The following is a 16,097-nucleotide window of genomic DNA, read 5'->3' on the forward strand; positions in this document are numbered from 1 at the left end:
CCCCCAGCAGTCTCTCACAGCCTCACAGTTCCCGCTGTGAGAATCTTCCAGATTCTTTGGCAATAAGAAAGTAAGCATTTAAGGATGTCACAAAAGCAGAACGAAACAAATGGTACCTGTGGTGTTGGTGGCATCCCTGCTGTGAGAGGAACTATTCTAATTGACTTTAAAAACTAACACAACTGTGTACCCCGGATGTATACACGGACAAAAAGAATTTTGAAACTACTCAAATTGGGGTCAGGCACAGTAGCCTAGCAGCTAAAGTACTCACCTTGCATGTGCTGGGATCCCATATGGGCACCGATTTGTGTCCTGGCTGCTCCACTTCCATCCAGCTCCCTGCTTGTGGCCTGGGAAAGCAGTGGAGGATGGCCCAAAGCCTTGGGACCCTGCACCCACATGGGAGACCCGGAGGAGCTCCTGGCTTCTGGCTTCGGATTGGTTCAGCCCTGGCCGTGTTGGGCGCTTGGGGAGTGAATCAGAGGATGGATCTGTCTCTCCTCTGTAAATCTGCCTTTCCAATAAAAAATAAGTACATCTTAAAAAAAAAAAAACGGAAGAGAATCTTAAAATAACTTTTCTAATATCTTGTCTTACCAATTATGTTCACTACCAAAAGAACTATGCCATGACAAGGGAAAAGTATCCACAATTCATCTACTCAATGATGTCACTCACTATGTATGTTTGATAACACACAAAAGTTGTGCATAGGGCCTGGCACGATAGCTTAGCGGCTGAAGCCCTCGCCTTGCACATACCACGATCCCATATGGCGCCAGTTCTAATCCCGGCAGCTCCACTTCCCATCTAGCTCCTGCTTGTGGCCTGGGAAAGCAGTCAAGGATGGACCAAAGCTTTGGGACCCTGCATCCACGTGGGAGACCTGGAAGAGGCTACTGGCTTCGGATTGGCTCAGTTTCAGCCATTGCAACTGCTTAGGGAGTGAATCATTGGCTGGAAGCTCTTCCTCTCTATCTCTCCTCTCTGTATATCTGACTTTCTAATAAAAATAAACAAATCTTTTTTTAAACAGTTGTTCATACACCGAGAAAGGGAAAATGTCTGCTGGTCTTGAACTTGCCATTGGAAATCCATGCCCCACTGGTCTCTCTGTTTATGGCATCTGTTGGGCTGGAGGAGGGATTCCCGGAGGAGGGGCAGGCAACAGAAGGTTCTGTCGCAATGAGGACAGCAGTGGCCAGCAGGGAGCCCCTGAAGGGGTCCCAGGAGGGAGTCATCAGGACAGAGCCTCCCACACCCACCTGAAGAACTGCAGGGGAGGCCGCAGCATGAGCATCAGGCTCCCAGCCAGGTCCTCATCGCCCAGCTGTGTGGCCTGGACAAGTCTCTCCCCTTCTCTCCACAAAAGCCTTGGGTGTTCTTATAGGCTCCCTGCCCACTCGAGCAGGCCATCAAGAGGGATGAAGACCCCATCAGAAGAGGAATTAATGACACCAAAGAAGGCAGGGCCAGCTGACTTTTCAGGTAGGTCTCTGGAAACCCCTTCCATTCACAGGGCCTGTACTCCATGCCCTGTCCTGAAGCACTTGCGAACGCCTGTGCTCCCAAGGCCAGGCCTAGCTCTGCCCCTGCATCTGTGTGTTCCCATGCAAATCCCCTCTGATCCTCAAGTTCTTGCCTCTGTGGATGGGACTTTTAATAACATACCCAGCCAGGTCCCAGCACATAGTGAGTGGGAGAAGACCTGTGCCATTCCAGCTCATCATTTTGTTTTGTTGTTGTTCTTGTAAGAATTATTTTTATTTTTATTGGAAAGTCAGATTTTCAGAGAGAAGGAGAGACAGAGATCTTCCATCCACTGGTTCACTCCCCAAGTGGCTGCAATGGCCAGAACTGAACCAGTCCGAAGCCAAGAGCTTCTTCTGGGTCTCCCACTTGGGTGAAGGGACCCAAGGCTTTGAGCCATCTTTATTGCTTTCCCAGGCCACAAACAAGGAGCTGGATGGGAAGTGGAGCAGCTGGGACATGAACTGGCACCGATATAGGATCCCAGGTACATGCAAGGAGAGGATTTAGCCACTAGGTTATCGCGCCAGGCCCCCAGTTCATCATCTTAACGGCGAGGCAAAAGCTAGTGGAGTAAAGTGAAGCTCAGAGAGGGTAGTGCTTCACCCAGGGACACACAGCAAGCCTTGGATTTGTCAGAGCAGCTCTGTGCGTGCCTCTCTTCAAAAAATTAATTCAGTGGTGCCCAAGACCCGTGGCCACGGGTCACCCGAGCCGCTGGGAGTCCAGGAAGCGACTCTGGCAGGAATGAAAAGTAATTTAAGGCTGGGCCTCGCTCCCTGGCTCCCCGCCAGGAGTGGGCGGAACCCGCTGGGTTCCAACCCTCCCCCCCGACGTTGCAATCCTCGCTGTGGACGCGCGGGGGAGCTAGAGCCAGAGAAGAGCCGCGGTCGGCGTTACCGTAATTCCTCCAGGTGTGCGCACGCAGGTCGCTGACCCCAAGGCGGGCACTGCGCGGACAACGCCAGGGTGGGGCGCCGGGGAGGGGCTGCGGGATGCAGTTTGAAATGTCAGCCCAAGTGGGCTGGACCTGCCGGTGGAGGAGACACACAGGCCCTCTGAGCTTCCGGCTACGCTGTCATCTTAAGTTTTTCCCAAACTTGCCAGTGAGAGGGCTTGATGTGGACCTTGGAGGGGGCAGAGGGAAGGAGACAGAGAGAGGGCCCTGCTCCCTGTCCCCTCCCCCTCCGCGGGGCGGAGGCGGCGAGGATGTTGGCAAGTGTGGGATTCACTGCAGACTTCATGTGTTTACCCTTCCTTCCCTGTCTTCTTCAGATCTCCCAGAGAGGCCGGGAAAATAATAACTTGATTCACACGGACAATTTGGGAATTACTGTAGCTTCTTGCCAGAGGAATGTGCGTCCTCAACACCTGCAGGAGAGGTGCAGTGCCTAACCCGAATTAACCTGGAAAGGCCTGGTTTCCCAGTGGGTCGAGCAGGTGGAGGAGAAGGTGGGCTGAGCTGCGGTCCGGGATGGTGGGGAGGGAGCTGCAGCATCTGTCATCTGGATCCCGGAGCTGGGTCAGGGTTAGGATGCAGTGACCCAGGGCACATCCCAGGCCTCTATGAGAAGGTGGCACAGAGTGTGCAGCTTCCTCAGCCAGTGCAACTCACAGTAGGGGACAAGGGGTTGGGGTTTGGGGGGTGATTCTGGGTAAGTAAAGCCATTGGCAAGGTGAGGAGGAGTTAAGAGCTGGGAGGCTGGATTTGGGTGAGGCCTTGGTCCGTCAGGCCCATCTGGAAGGTGGCGGTGACAGCACTGCCGGATACCAAGGGCCGCTGTGAGAGTCGGATGAGTCACAGTTCCAGGAAGTACTTTGCAACCAGTACAAGCACCAGGAAACCCCCTTTTGGAAGAGCGATCGCTCCAAACCCAAAATGCAGTTCTGGTTACTGCCATCCCTGTCTCCCATACCCCATCCCGTCCAGGCCAGTCCCAGGCAGCCTGCGACCTTTACAAAGCAGACATGGTGGCTGACTCATCTGTGTATTCCTTCAAACCCACAGCCTGAGTGATAAGACTTGGCAAAATATTAAAGTCCATCTGAAAACAAAAATAAATCTACAAAAAGAGATGGCAATGAGTCTATCTAAAAATTTAAGTATCTTTAATGCCAAGAGCCCCACTTCTAAGAATCCACACTGCAAGAGGAATACTAACCGAGCAAAGACAAGCGAATGTGCAAGGATGCTGGCATGCTTTTTGTAACTGTGAGAAAAGAACTGGAAGTGACTCAGGGGTCCACCACTAGGGGACAGGGGAAGAAAGGTGGTGGGGTTGCACAACACAATGCTGAGCAGTTGTTGAAAAGGAATGATTGGTTCTGTACCTGCTAAGATAAGAATTCCTAGGAGATAACAAGAGTCCAAAACGTGGGGCTCCGTCTCTCTTCAAACCTGTGTTTGTCAGTCTCCCCTCTCTGTCCTACAATGAAAGCCTGGCAGATATTTTGCTTTTGCTGTTCCTTCAAAATACTACATGTGGGGCCCGGCACAGTAGCCTAAGGGCTAAAGTGCTCACCTTGCATGCACCAGGATCCCATTTGGGCACTGGTTCGTATCCCGGCAGCCCTGCTTCCCATCCAGCTCCCTGCTTGTGGCCTGGGGAAGCAGTCGAAAACAGCCCAAAGCCTTGGGACCCTGCACCCATATGGGAGACTTAGAAGAAGCCCCTGGCTTCAGATCAGCTCAGCTCCAGTCGTTGCCACCACTTGAGGAGTGAATCAGCAGACAGAAGATCTTTTTCTCTGCCTCTGCTCCTCTCTGTATAGCTGCCTTTCCAATACAAATAAGTTATTATTTTTAAAAAGGGTATTAAATGTGGGCTGGACAGACATTGAATGATTTCCTTTAGTTGCATTCCTAATCTGGAATAGGTATTGTCTACGTATTTTAAAAATTCTGACTTTTTGTTTTCTGTGTGTGAATTAAAAAATAAACCAATGGAGTTTAAAAAATGTGGGCTGGGCATTGTGGCCTAGCCAACCTCCACATCCCACATCAGCTCAGTGGTTGGAGTCCCACCTACTCCACAGTCCTTTCCTGATAATGCCTCTTGGAGCAGCAGATGATGGTCCAAGTATTCCAGTCCCTGTCAACCATGTGGGAGACGCAGATGGAGTTCCTGGCTCTGGGCTTTGCCCTGGTCCAGCCCCTGCTGTTGGCAAACATTTGGATAATGAACCAGCAGATGGAAGATCTCTTTTTCTCTAGGTATTCCCCACGGTTACTCTGCCTTTCAAATAAGTAAATAAAATCTTAAAAAAAAAAGATATAATAGTGTGGTCCAACCTAATTTAAAACTCAAAACTCTACATCTTCAAAATACATACAGCATAGACACATACCATAAGGTCGCAGTAACGTATTTACTTCTTACCACAGCCCCGATTCTCACAGGACCGCCAGTGGGACAACTGTCTCAGAATGTTGGCAGCTGTACCTTGTTAGCATTGACTGGATATACTGGAGTTATTTTAACCCATTTTCCTAACGACAGACATACAGATGATTCCCAGTCTTGTGCTGTTAGCAACAATACAGTAATCCACTTCGTTGCCGGGTTGGTTTGATGCACGCTGCAAACATCTCAGCAGATTAGATTTATAGAAGTACAATCACTGGGACTAAGAGCTCATTTCAGTTTGATGGCTGTGCCAGACACCTGTTATATGTACCAAGCCACCCCCAAAGTGTTGTGCTTAAAGCTATCATTTTGTTCAGGATTTCAGGAAGGGCTCAGATGGTCGGTTCGTTTTCGATTTTCTTCCAAGGTGTCTTTGTCACCCACGTGATGGGGCCTCTCTTCTCCTTGTCCTCTGACTCCACATACTCACATCCACAGCATAAGATTGCTAGGTGAGAGCCCAATGTGGTAACTTAGTGGCTAAAATCCTCACTTTGCACATGCCGGAATCCCATATGGCAAAGGTTCGGGTCCTGGCTGCTCTACTTCCAGCTCCTTACTTGTGGCCTGGGAAAGCAGTTGAGGACAGCCCAGAGTCTTGGGACCTTGTACCTGTGTGGGAGACCCAGAAGAGAATCCTGACTCCTGTCTTCAGACCGGCTCAGCATCAGCTCAGCTCCGGCAGTTATGGCCACCTGGGGAGTGAACCAGTGGATGGAAGATTTTTCTCTCTGTCTTTCCTTCACTCTAAATTTGACTTCCCAATAAAAATAAAATAAATTTTTTTAAAAAGTGCCAGATGATATACTCGTTATAGGTAACCTGTAGTTGATGTCTACGAGGTAAGAAGTAGAACCTACTGGGAAGCTTAAGGATCACACTTGAAACTAGGACAATGTGATTTCTGCTACATTTTATTAGCTAGGTAACACAGTGCAACACAAATTCAAACGGAGGGTGTACAGATCTCAGCTCTCCACAGAAAAGGCTTCAAAGAAGTGGTGGCTCCAGTACCCCTCCACAGCAGCGATTTCCAAACTGACCACTGTTACGCTTCGCATCACGCCCTCACCAACACGGCACACCATGACACATCTTCAGTGGTGTCAATCTGGTAGTTGAAAAGGGTATTTCTTTGCTGTTTCCTTTTGCATGTCTTTAATTATGAATGCAGAGCATTTTTTTTCATGCATCTGCTGTCCATTATTGAATTCCCTTTCCTTGTGTCTGTTTACACACTTTGCCCATTTTTAAATTTTTATTTCCATATTGATCTATAAAATGTGTATGTTAAGATTAGCTTTTGTCTGGGCCCGCTGCAATAGCCTAGCGGCTAGATGCTTGTCTTGCTTGCACCAGGATCCCATATGGGCATTGCTCATGCTCCAGCTGCTCCACTTCCCATCCAGCTCCCTGCTTGTGGCCTGGGAAAACAGGCCTTGGGATGAAAAGGATGGCCTTGGGACCCTGCACCCACGTGGGAGATCCGGAAGCAAGTTCCGGCTGCTGGCTTCGGAGCAGCTCAGCTCTGGCCATTGCAGCCACTTGGGAAATGAACCAGCGAACAGAAGATCTTTCTCTCTGTCTCTCCTTTTCTCTGTTTATCTTTCTTTCCAATTAAAAAAATAATAATAAAATAAATATTTTTTAAAAAAGATTAACCTTTGGTAACACATTGCAAGTACTTTTTTTGCAGTGGGTGGTATGTGGTCATTTGATCCTTTTTTTTAACCTTTTCTTAATTTAGGTTTTTTACTTTTTGTATGTTGAAGTGATCAGTTTTTAGGACATTTGAGCTTTGGATAGTATGTTGTTTTATTTTTTTCATCATTTGCTGGTGATCTCAGATACTGATTTTTTTTTCCAGATGAAAATAAATTCATTTTCCAGGGTTCTCGCCCCAAAGCTTGGTGTTGCAATTGACATTGCTTTCAGCTCACAGACGCCCAGGAGAAAGTGCACAAGCTGACAACTGGAGGATGAGGCTACATCTTACACTCGTGTGAGTATTCTCTCTCATAGGACATAGAGGTTTAGAGGGACAAAGCCGTCTCAAAGAGAGCCAAGCATCCCAGGCACCTGTGGAGGAAGGAGCCCAAGAAAGCACCAGTGGTAACGCTGGGATCAGGTTGGTTCCAAGGAGCCCCTGTTGCTAGGAATTGGAGGGGGCCATGGAGACCTGAAACCCTGTCTCCATCCCCCATCCTGCAGCTCCTGGGCTTCCGAATGCACACCAAGTCCTTGAAGAAAGCACTCAATGGAGGCCCAGCAGAGGGGCACAGAAAGAGCTGATTCAGAAGGTGGGAGATTTCACAGACCCAGGCCTTGTGGCAGAGACCAAGCACATGGATGCCTTGGCCAAGTACATCCCTAAGTCGCAGCCTCGGGCAGACGTGCTGCAGGAACTGCAGGGTCTGGAGGCTGCAGTGGCCTCAGCCCTGCAGGCTTCCTCCCTTCCCAGCCAGGGCTCTGCTGTCCTACCCCTGTTCCAAGACCCCCAGAGCACAGGAGCCATCCACTCCTTCCCCAGGCAGGGGCCTCGTTGAGACACAAAGGCTTTCTTTAAGGTGCCCCAAGAGACTGGGTGGTATTCAGTTATTCAGCAATTATTTCTTTTTAAATTTATTTTTTATTTTTGTAAGATTTATTCAATTTTTTGGAAAGACAGATTTACAGAAAGAATGAGAAACACAGAAAAATATCTTCCATCTGCTGATTCACTCCCCAAGTGGCTGCAACGGCCAGACCTGAGCCATCCGGAAGCCAGTTGCCAGGAACCTCTTCCAGGTCTCCCACATAGGTGCAGGGTCCCAAGGGTTTGGGTCCTCCTTGACTGCTTTCCCAGGCCACAACAGGGAGCTGGATGGAAAGTGGAGCAGCCAGGACACGAACCGGCGCCATTATGGGATCTTAAGCCATCACGCTGTGTCCAATAATTATTTATTGAATGCCTACTGCAAGTGCCTACTACATGCCGGTGTTCTAAGTATTTGAGATGTAGGAAAGGATAAAAACATGAAAATTCCTGCCCTCCTGGTGCTTATAGACAATACAGGCAGCAATAATGAGGACACAGAGATGCTAAGAGGTATAAGTAGACCAAGGGAAGAGGACTTTGGGGAGGAGGTGGAAAGGCCAAGAACTGCAGGCAGACAGGTCATCCTGATGTCCTCCCAGCAGGTGGCCCTCTCTCAGCTTTCTTCCTGGTTCCTGCTCCCCAACAGCCAAGCTTGGGAATACTGCAGGTGTCCCTTGCTGCGGGACCTTGGCACTGCACTCCCCCCCCCGGGGGTCTTCTTCCAACCTGGAGATAACCCCAACTGGAGTGCTGTACTCTGCCAGAATGCCAAGAAAAGACAAGATATTGGAGCAAGCTGGAAGGCAGTAAGATGGGTCCGCCATCAGGCATCTAATGGAAGAGAGTCGTGGACAGAGCAAAATGCAGGTAGGAAGAGGATATGTAAGGAAATTGTGTTATAGGTGCGGGGTGAACGGGAGAAGAAAACAGTATCAGAGTGTTTGGGGGCAGGCATGTGACACCAGCTCACCCACATCCCCTCTCAGTGCCTGGTTGCAATGCTGGCTCCTGGATTTCCATCCCAGCTTCCTGATAACACACACCCTGGGAAGCAGCGGGTAATCACGGCTCAAGTACTGGAGACCCTGCCACCCACAGAGGACATACAAATTAGTTGTGGGCGCCTGGTTTTGACCTGGCCCAACTCTGGGTACCCCGGGCATCTGGGGGTGTGAACTAGAGAATGAACAATCTCTGTTTCTCTATCATTCTGCCTTGCAAATAGATGAAAAGTACAATAAATAAACATTTTGATAGCAAGCAAGCATGCACCCTTAGTGTCACTTTTTTATATAAAGAATTTTGTTTTGGCCTGGCATGATAGCCTAGTGGCTAAATCCTCTCCTTGCAACTACCGGGATCAAATATGGGCACTGGTTCATCTCCCAGCTGCTCCACTTCCCATCTAGCACCTTGCTTGTGACCTGGGAAAGCAGTTAAGATGGCCCAAAGCTTTGTAACTCTGCACCCACGTGGGAGACCCAGAAGAAAGTCTTGGCTTCTGGCTTCAGATTGGCTCAGCTCTGGATGTTGAAGATCTTTCTCTCATTCTCTGTGTACATCTGCCTTTCCAATTAAAAAAAAAAAAAATCTTGCTTGTCCAAAAACCAGGAGTGTTGGGATTTCAGGACCTGTTTTAGGCTCTGAGTGAGACACACATGGGGGTTTTGAGCCCTGCGGTGGCTCTGGCTATGGCACGGAACACACTATGGGGTCCTGGGTGGAGGCAGGGAACCTGAAGGGCGAACTGCAGTATCCCAGGCTGACGTGGGGAAGGGGAGTGGACACTGAGAGCAGAAAGGCAAAGCTGGCAGCACGGAGGTGGACTGACAAGATCGGCTGTGGTGTGGGATAGCCGAGGCCAGCGTGGCTTACACATTGCTTCGTTGTGTTTTGTGTGACTGCCAGGTGTTGGGAGCTTCCTACATGTGCCAGCTTGGTGTGCACACCCATCCCTGTGGACACAGCGTGGGCACCTGTTCAAGGATGTGCCTTGGCAGGCATTTGTGTCTGCCCCCCTCTGCCAGGAGAGGTGCTGCAAGTCACAGCCCCCCTCTGCCTTTGGCCGGGCCAGCTGCTGCTCACTGGGCAGGTGGGGTGTCATTGCAGCCTTTGGGGCACTGGAAAGGGAGGCCCTAGCACATGCCCCACCTTCACTCACAGACCTATGTCCTTCAGCCTGAGCCCGTGGTTCAGCCAGATCTGACCGTGACTGGCTTCTTCTTGGGTGGCAGCCCTTAGTGGGGGCCTTGGAAGCTGCAAATGAAGACAGAGCCTGCTAGGTGGGGAGAGGACAGTCCCTTCCCCACAGCCCCTCCTGTTGGATGTGAGTTCCCAGAACCCCAGTGGGGAGGGCCTTTCCCCACGGCATCCTGTTGAGGGGTGGCTCTTTGGCTGTACTCTTACCACCCAAGGACTCTGAGTTTAGGTCAGAAGCTCTTTCCCGGCCAGCCAGGACTGGCTTCCATTGAAAAGCACTGCTGGGCCCAGCGTGATAGTGTAATGGTTTAAGTCCTTGCCTTGCATGCCCGGGATCCCATATGGGCACCGGTTCTAATCCCGGCAGCCCCGCTTCCCATCCAGCTTCCTGTTTGTGGCCTGGGAAAGCAGTCGAGGATGGCCCAAAGCTTTGGGACCCTGCACCCGCATGGGAGACCCAGAAGAGGCTCTTGGCTCCTGGCTTCGATGGGCTCAGCTCCAGCCGTTGCAACCACTTGGGGAATGAATCAGCAGACGGAGGATCTTCCTCTCTGTCTCTCCTCCTCTCTGTATATCTGCCTTTCCAATAAAAATAAATAAATCCTTAAGAAAAAAAAAGAAAACAGCATTGCCGCAGAGTGCTTCCCTAGGTTGGCCTGTGCCAGGATGCTGCCTCCAAGAGCCAGCTTACGCTATGGCCTCCACCACTCCCCTGCATCTGACCTTGGCTTTCCTCAGTCTTCCTCACCTCACTTCCTCCAGTTCCATGTCCTCCTTTGACCTCACAGTGTCCCTAGCACACTGGAGCCCTTTATCCATACTTTTCTGAATAAACACACGGCAAGCCGCACACAACACCTGGCTGCAGGCCTAATACAAATCAGCAATATAAATCACCCCTTCTGCCGTGGAAGAAGACACAGGCTCAGGAATGCAACTTGTCCCAGGCCTGGAAACCGGTGCATGCCTGGTTGTCCCTTTACTCAGATTCCACCCGAACCCGCCCCGTACTTGCCCCACGTTTGCCAGCCTCGGTAGGCATCAGCCCAGGAATGGAGAAGCCAGGGGTGAACACTCTTTTAGAGTATCAAGTGATCCCCAAGAACCCAGTGTTACACACCCATCACATACCCAGGCGGGTTGCAAAATTTCAGTTTCCTGCATATGTTCTGGGATTTAGTTGGGAACTAGGGTTCCCACGATCCTGGGCATACAGATGCCAGCTGCCCCAACCTCCCAGGTGTGTCATCTGTCCACACAGATACATGAGTCCAGACAAGTAGAAGTTTCTCTTTCAGACACTGAAACCAAAAGTTCCATCTGGAGTTAACGGGAAAGGCAGGCCCACACAAGGCCAGGGCTTGGCATCCGAGAGGGTAAGGGGCAGCTCTGGGCAGCTGCAACCGTGGTGTCGTCAAAACGAGATCCTGCTCTTCCTGCTGACCCAAACCATGTGAGCAAGCAGCAGCAGGGAGCGGAGCAGCTAAGACATCCCATGTCCCACCTCACAGGGTCTGAGTTCAATACCCACAACTGTTTTTTGTTTTTTGTTTTTTGTTTTTTTGTTTTTTTTTTTAAGATTTATTCATTTTATTACAGCCAGATATACACAGAGGAGGAGAGACAGAGAGGAAGATCCTCCATCCGATGATTCACTCCCCAAGTGAGCCGCAACGGGCCGGTGCGCACCGATCCGAAGCAGGGAACCTGGAACCTCTTCCGGGTCTCCCACACGGGTGCAGGGTCCCAAAGCATTGGGCCGTCCTCGACTGCTTTCCCAGGCCACAAGCAGGGAGCTGGATGGGAAATGGAGCTGCCGGGATTAGAACCGGCGCCCATATGGGATCCCGGGGCTTTCAAGGCGAGGACTTTAGCCGCTAGGCCACGCCGCCGGGCCCCACAACTGCTTTCTAACTCCAGACCCCAGCAGGCACTGGTGATTCAAGGACTTGGTCCCTGCCACCCACATGGAAGACCTGGATAGAATTTCTGTCCTTGACCAGACCAAGTCCCAGCCACCACAGGTGTTTGAGGAGTGAACAGCACAGAACTGTGCGCTCTCACACTCATTCTCTTCGCCTCTCAATAGCGGAAGTATAAAAAATGTCTGTTTTCTCTGACAGTTCAAAGGCCCCTCTTGTCCTTACAGATCCCAACACAAGTGCCAGGACCTGGGCCAGAAAACAGAGCAGGAGGGAATGACCATTAGAGCCATCAAGCCACCTGCCATGGAATAGGGGCAAAAGCAACACGTCCTGCTTCTCGGCCTTAGCCCTGCTCAGGGAATGGCCAGGGACACCCTCCTTCCTTGAGGGTGGAGGGAACCCTGAGGGCTGTACCCAGCTATTATCATTGGCCTCCCAGGCCCTGGTCAGCACAACAGAGTCCCTTAGAGACCATGGTGTCCACTCTGTGTGTTACAGTTGGGGAAACTGAGGCTTGGACAGAAAGACTGGCTTGGGGTCCTACCAAGGACCACAGAAGGGGCTCATCAGCCTCTCTTATTTGCTGGAGTCCATCCCTCAAAGAACTCTCACAAACTCCAGCTCAACTTAGGAAGCTGTGTGCCAGTGGCCAAGCGGGTTACAGTAAGGACTCAGCTCCTGCTGAGCTCAGCCTCCGGAAGGGGGAACAGCAGGAAGCCACCCTGGGTTTCCTCTGGGCCCGATGGGTCACCCCCTGTTCCCCACCCCCACCACAGCTCTCTTCCCCTTCCTATGACTGTATCTTGGGGAGGTTGCCCAGGGCCTGCACAGCTCTGGGAGACCCCAAAGAGCTCCTCTTGCCCATCCTGCCAGCCACCCTCAGTTACTTGGCACCCCCAAGCTTGACCAGTCCCAGCCAGCCATGTTGGAGCCACTCCATGTCATGTGACCTAATTTCTCCTCAAGAATGCCACGTTCTGTCCAGCTGTGAGGGCCCTGCTCACACAGAGCTGTCTTTGGGAAGCCTTCCTCTGCCATTCCAGTAAAGATCCGAATCTCTCGGCCCTGACAGGCTTTCTGTGGAGGCCATGTCCATCACATCCCCTCAGCCAGTCTCAGTGTCCTCTGGGTAAGAGATCTTGTCTACCATGGGGGCTACCAGGCTTCAGTCAGATGGGACAACTGCCCAACATCTAGTGTCGAGCACATGGACATGTCCCTAAGCCCTAAACTGACACCTAAACTCCTCTGGGCCTCTCCGCCTCCCGGGAGCCGCTACAGGAGGAGGTAGTCGTTTTGCAGGCAGGCCCGCTTGCCACACACATCCTTGCGGCAGCCTGTGCAACCTCACCGCCCTGCTGATGACTCAGGCCTCCGCTCGCCACCCTTCCCTTTCAGGAAGAGGCCCCGTCATCATCATCGCAGTTGTACCGGGTAAAAATAGCTTCGGCTCGCAGATACAGGAGCACACCCTTGTCCCCTGAAGGGGACAGGAAGGCCACTTCCCCTCGTGCATGGCCCCGGGTCCCTCTCCAAAGGCCAGTCCTCGGGTGGGATCTTTATCAACCTCTTCCTGGTTGGCTCTGGGGTTCAAGGCTTCTCACAGCTGCGCAACCAGTTTCTCACTTGTTCCTCACACCACAAGCTGAGGGCAGCTAAGGTCGTCGGACCCAATCTGCAGGTGTGCAAACCGAGATGGAGGTGACTCGGCTAAGCCCACGCAGCCAGCATATGTGAGAACCTCATTGTAATCCCTGACTCCTTCCACAGCATGCTCCTGCCCCTCACAGGGCTCCTCCTTGAGAAAAGCCATGGCCATGGGCAGGTCATAAAAGAGAGTGACAAGAGCACAGATGTGAGGGGCAAGCCACTCGTGTCCCTTAGGAAGCATGTCAAGCTCCTACGGTGGCATTGCCCCCACCCTGGGGATACAGTGGAAAGCGAAAATCAGACCCACTTCCATGAGGAACCCAGAGTTTGAGTGGAACGAAAGTTGATGGTTACTGAGCATTTTCTTTGTGGGAGGTGGGTGCCAAACACATTTTGAAAGACTCGATCATTTTATTCTTACTAACATCCCCACGAGGTAATAGGGTTGGCATTTGTCCTTTGTATTGAAACCACACCCCCGCCCACTCAAGGGAATTTTCCACTCCTTGGGAAAAACAGCTTCCACTCAGACACTCCCTCACCTAGCCTCCCTTGCAGCTAAGGCCAGGCTTATGACCAGGCTGTCTATCAACACGATCGCCCCAGACTCTGTGTTGAAGCAGTGACGGTTCAGGAAGAATTGCCTGTTCCATGTTGGGCCACTGTGAGCAAGTCAGTTAACCCCCTCTGAGCCCCATTGCTTCAGTGGTGAAATGAGAAAATTAGGGTTTCTAGTATGGGTATTCTGAGGCTCCAACAAGGGGCCGTGAAGCATGAAGGTGTACAAGTGTCCCTTGTGTGCCGAATGGCCCCCATGGCAGATGTGCAGTGTCTCTGTCAATTTGGCCCCTTGGACCAGGAGCAGCTCTTCCAGGCCCTAGATTGATGGCATCAGCCATGAGCCCAATCGATGGGCCTATGTTGGCCACTGACCCACTAGGGTGTGGCTCCAAGGATGCAGGCCCCTCCTGGTCTCCCCTTCAACCAACTCTCCCCCGTCTCAGCTCCAACCCTTCAAAGTTGCCTTCTGCTGTCAACACATAAGCCAAGTGGTGAGACCCATATGAAAGCCAGTTCATGTCCCAGCTGCTCTAATTCCCAAATCCTCGGTACCCTGCACATGTGGGAGATCCAGAAGAAGCTCCTGGCTCCTGGCTTCAGATTGGCCCAGCTCTGACCATTGTGACCATTTGGAAAGTGAATGAGTGGTTGGTAGATCTTCCTCTCTTGGGGAGTGAATCATCGGATGAAAGATCTTCCTGTCTGTCTCTCCTTCTCTCTGTATATCTGACTTTGTAATAAAATAAATAAATCTTTAAAAAAAAAAAAAAGAAAGAAACAAAGAAAAAAGGAGAGGAAGAAAATGCAAGACATACAGATAATGCAAGGTGGGAGCCTCAGACTGGATGGCATCCAGATTACAGACACAGATAGAATACAAGCAGATGGCTCTCTGTGGGTACAGTACCTGAGTACCAAGGTGTGTGTGTGTAGCAGCTGTGGTTGTCAGAACAAAAGTGCCCACACTTCCTGTTAAGAACAATTTAGAGGGGCCTGGCACAGTAGCCTAGTGGCTGAAGTCCTCACCTTGCACACAGCAGGATCCTATATGGGTGCCGGTTCTAATCCTGGCAGCTCCACTTCCCATCCAGCTCCCTGCTTGTGGTCTGGAAAAGCAGTCAAGGATGGCCCAAAGCCTTGGGATCCTGCACCCATGTAGGAAACCTGGAGGAGGCTCTTGGCTCCTGCCTTTGGATTGACTCAGCTCTGGCCGTTGCAGCCACTTGGGGAGCGAATCAGTGGATGGAAGATCTTTCTCTCTGTCTCTCTTCCTCTCTGTATATTTGACTTTCCAATAAAAGAGTGAATTAGAGGGTCGAGCCTGGTGGCTCAGTGGCTAATTCCTCGCCTCACACATGCCAGGATCCCATATGGACACTGGTTCATGTTTCAGCTGCTCCGTTTCCATTCAGCTCTCTGCTTGTGGCCTGGGAAAGAAATAGAGGATGGCCCCAATCCTTGGCACCCTGCATCCCTGTCGGAGATCTGGAAGAAGCTCCTGGCCTCGGATTGGCTCATTTTCAGCTGTTGTAGCCATTTTGGAGGGAACTAGTGGGTAGAAGATCTTTCTGTCTCTCCTTTTTCTACAAATCTGATTTTCCAAAAATAAATACATAAATAAATCTTCAAAAAAAAGGAAGTGGAACTTTCTTTTACTTAGTTGACAGATTTGATTTACTCCCCAAATGCTCTCAACAGCCAGGACACCAGAGCACACCAAAGCCAGGAACCAGAACAGAAGCTCCATCTGGGTCTCCCACATAGGTAACTGGGACCCAAGTGCTTGGGCCATCACCTGCTGCCTGCCAGGGTGCACGTTAATGGGATAATATTGGAAGCAGAGCTGGCACTCAAACCCAGTTACTCCAGTAGTGGTGTGGTTACAGCATCTTCCAATTTGAACTTTTCTGCTAAGAGTCGCAGCAGCAGAGCTTAGGAGACCAAGGTCTTGTCTCACTCTGCTTCCAAACCACTACATGACCCCTACCAGTCACCCAGCCCCGCTGGGCCTCAGTTCCCTTTCTGGAAAACCCAGAGGTGGGTGGGGCAACTTTGTGATCTCTGTCCACTCCCACTCCCCTTTGGAGCCCCAGGTCAGCATTCAGGGTGAGTGTTCCAGAGGCAGGCACAGCCATACCCTTGACCCATGTCCTTGCCCAAACATTTCCCATGGTTCACTGGAAGAGGGGCAGTGGAGGGAATTTCCCGCGGGGAGGGGCTTGGTGGCAGCCACTCTCCCACCTC

Source organism: Ochotona princeps, chromosome 6 (assembly GCF_030435755.1).
Source record: "Ochotona princeps isolate mOchPri1 chromosome 6, mOchPri1.hap1, whole genome shotgun sequence".
Classification (NCBI taxonomy): domain Eukaryota; kingdom Metazoa; phylum Chordata; class Mammalia; order Lagomorpha; family Ochotonidae; genus Ochotona; species Ochotona princeps.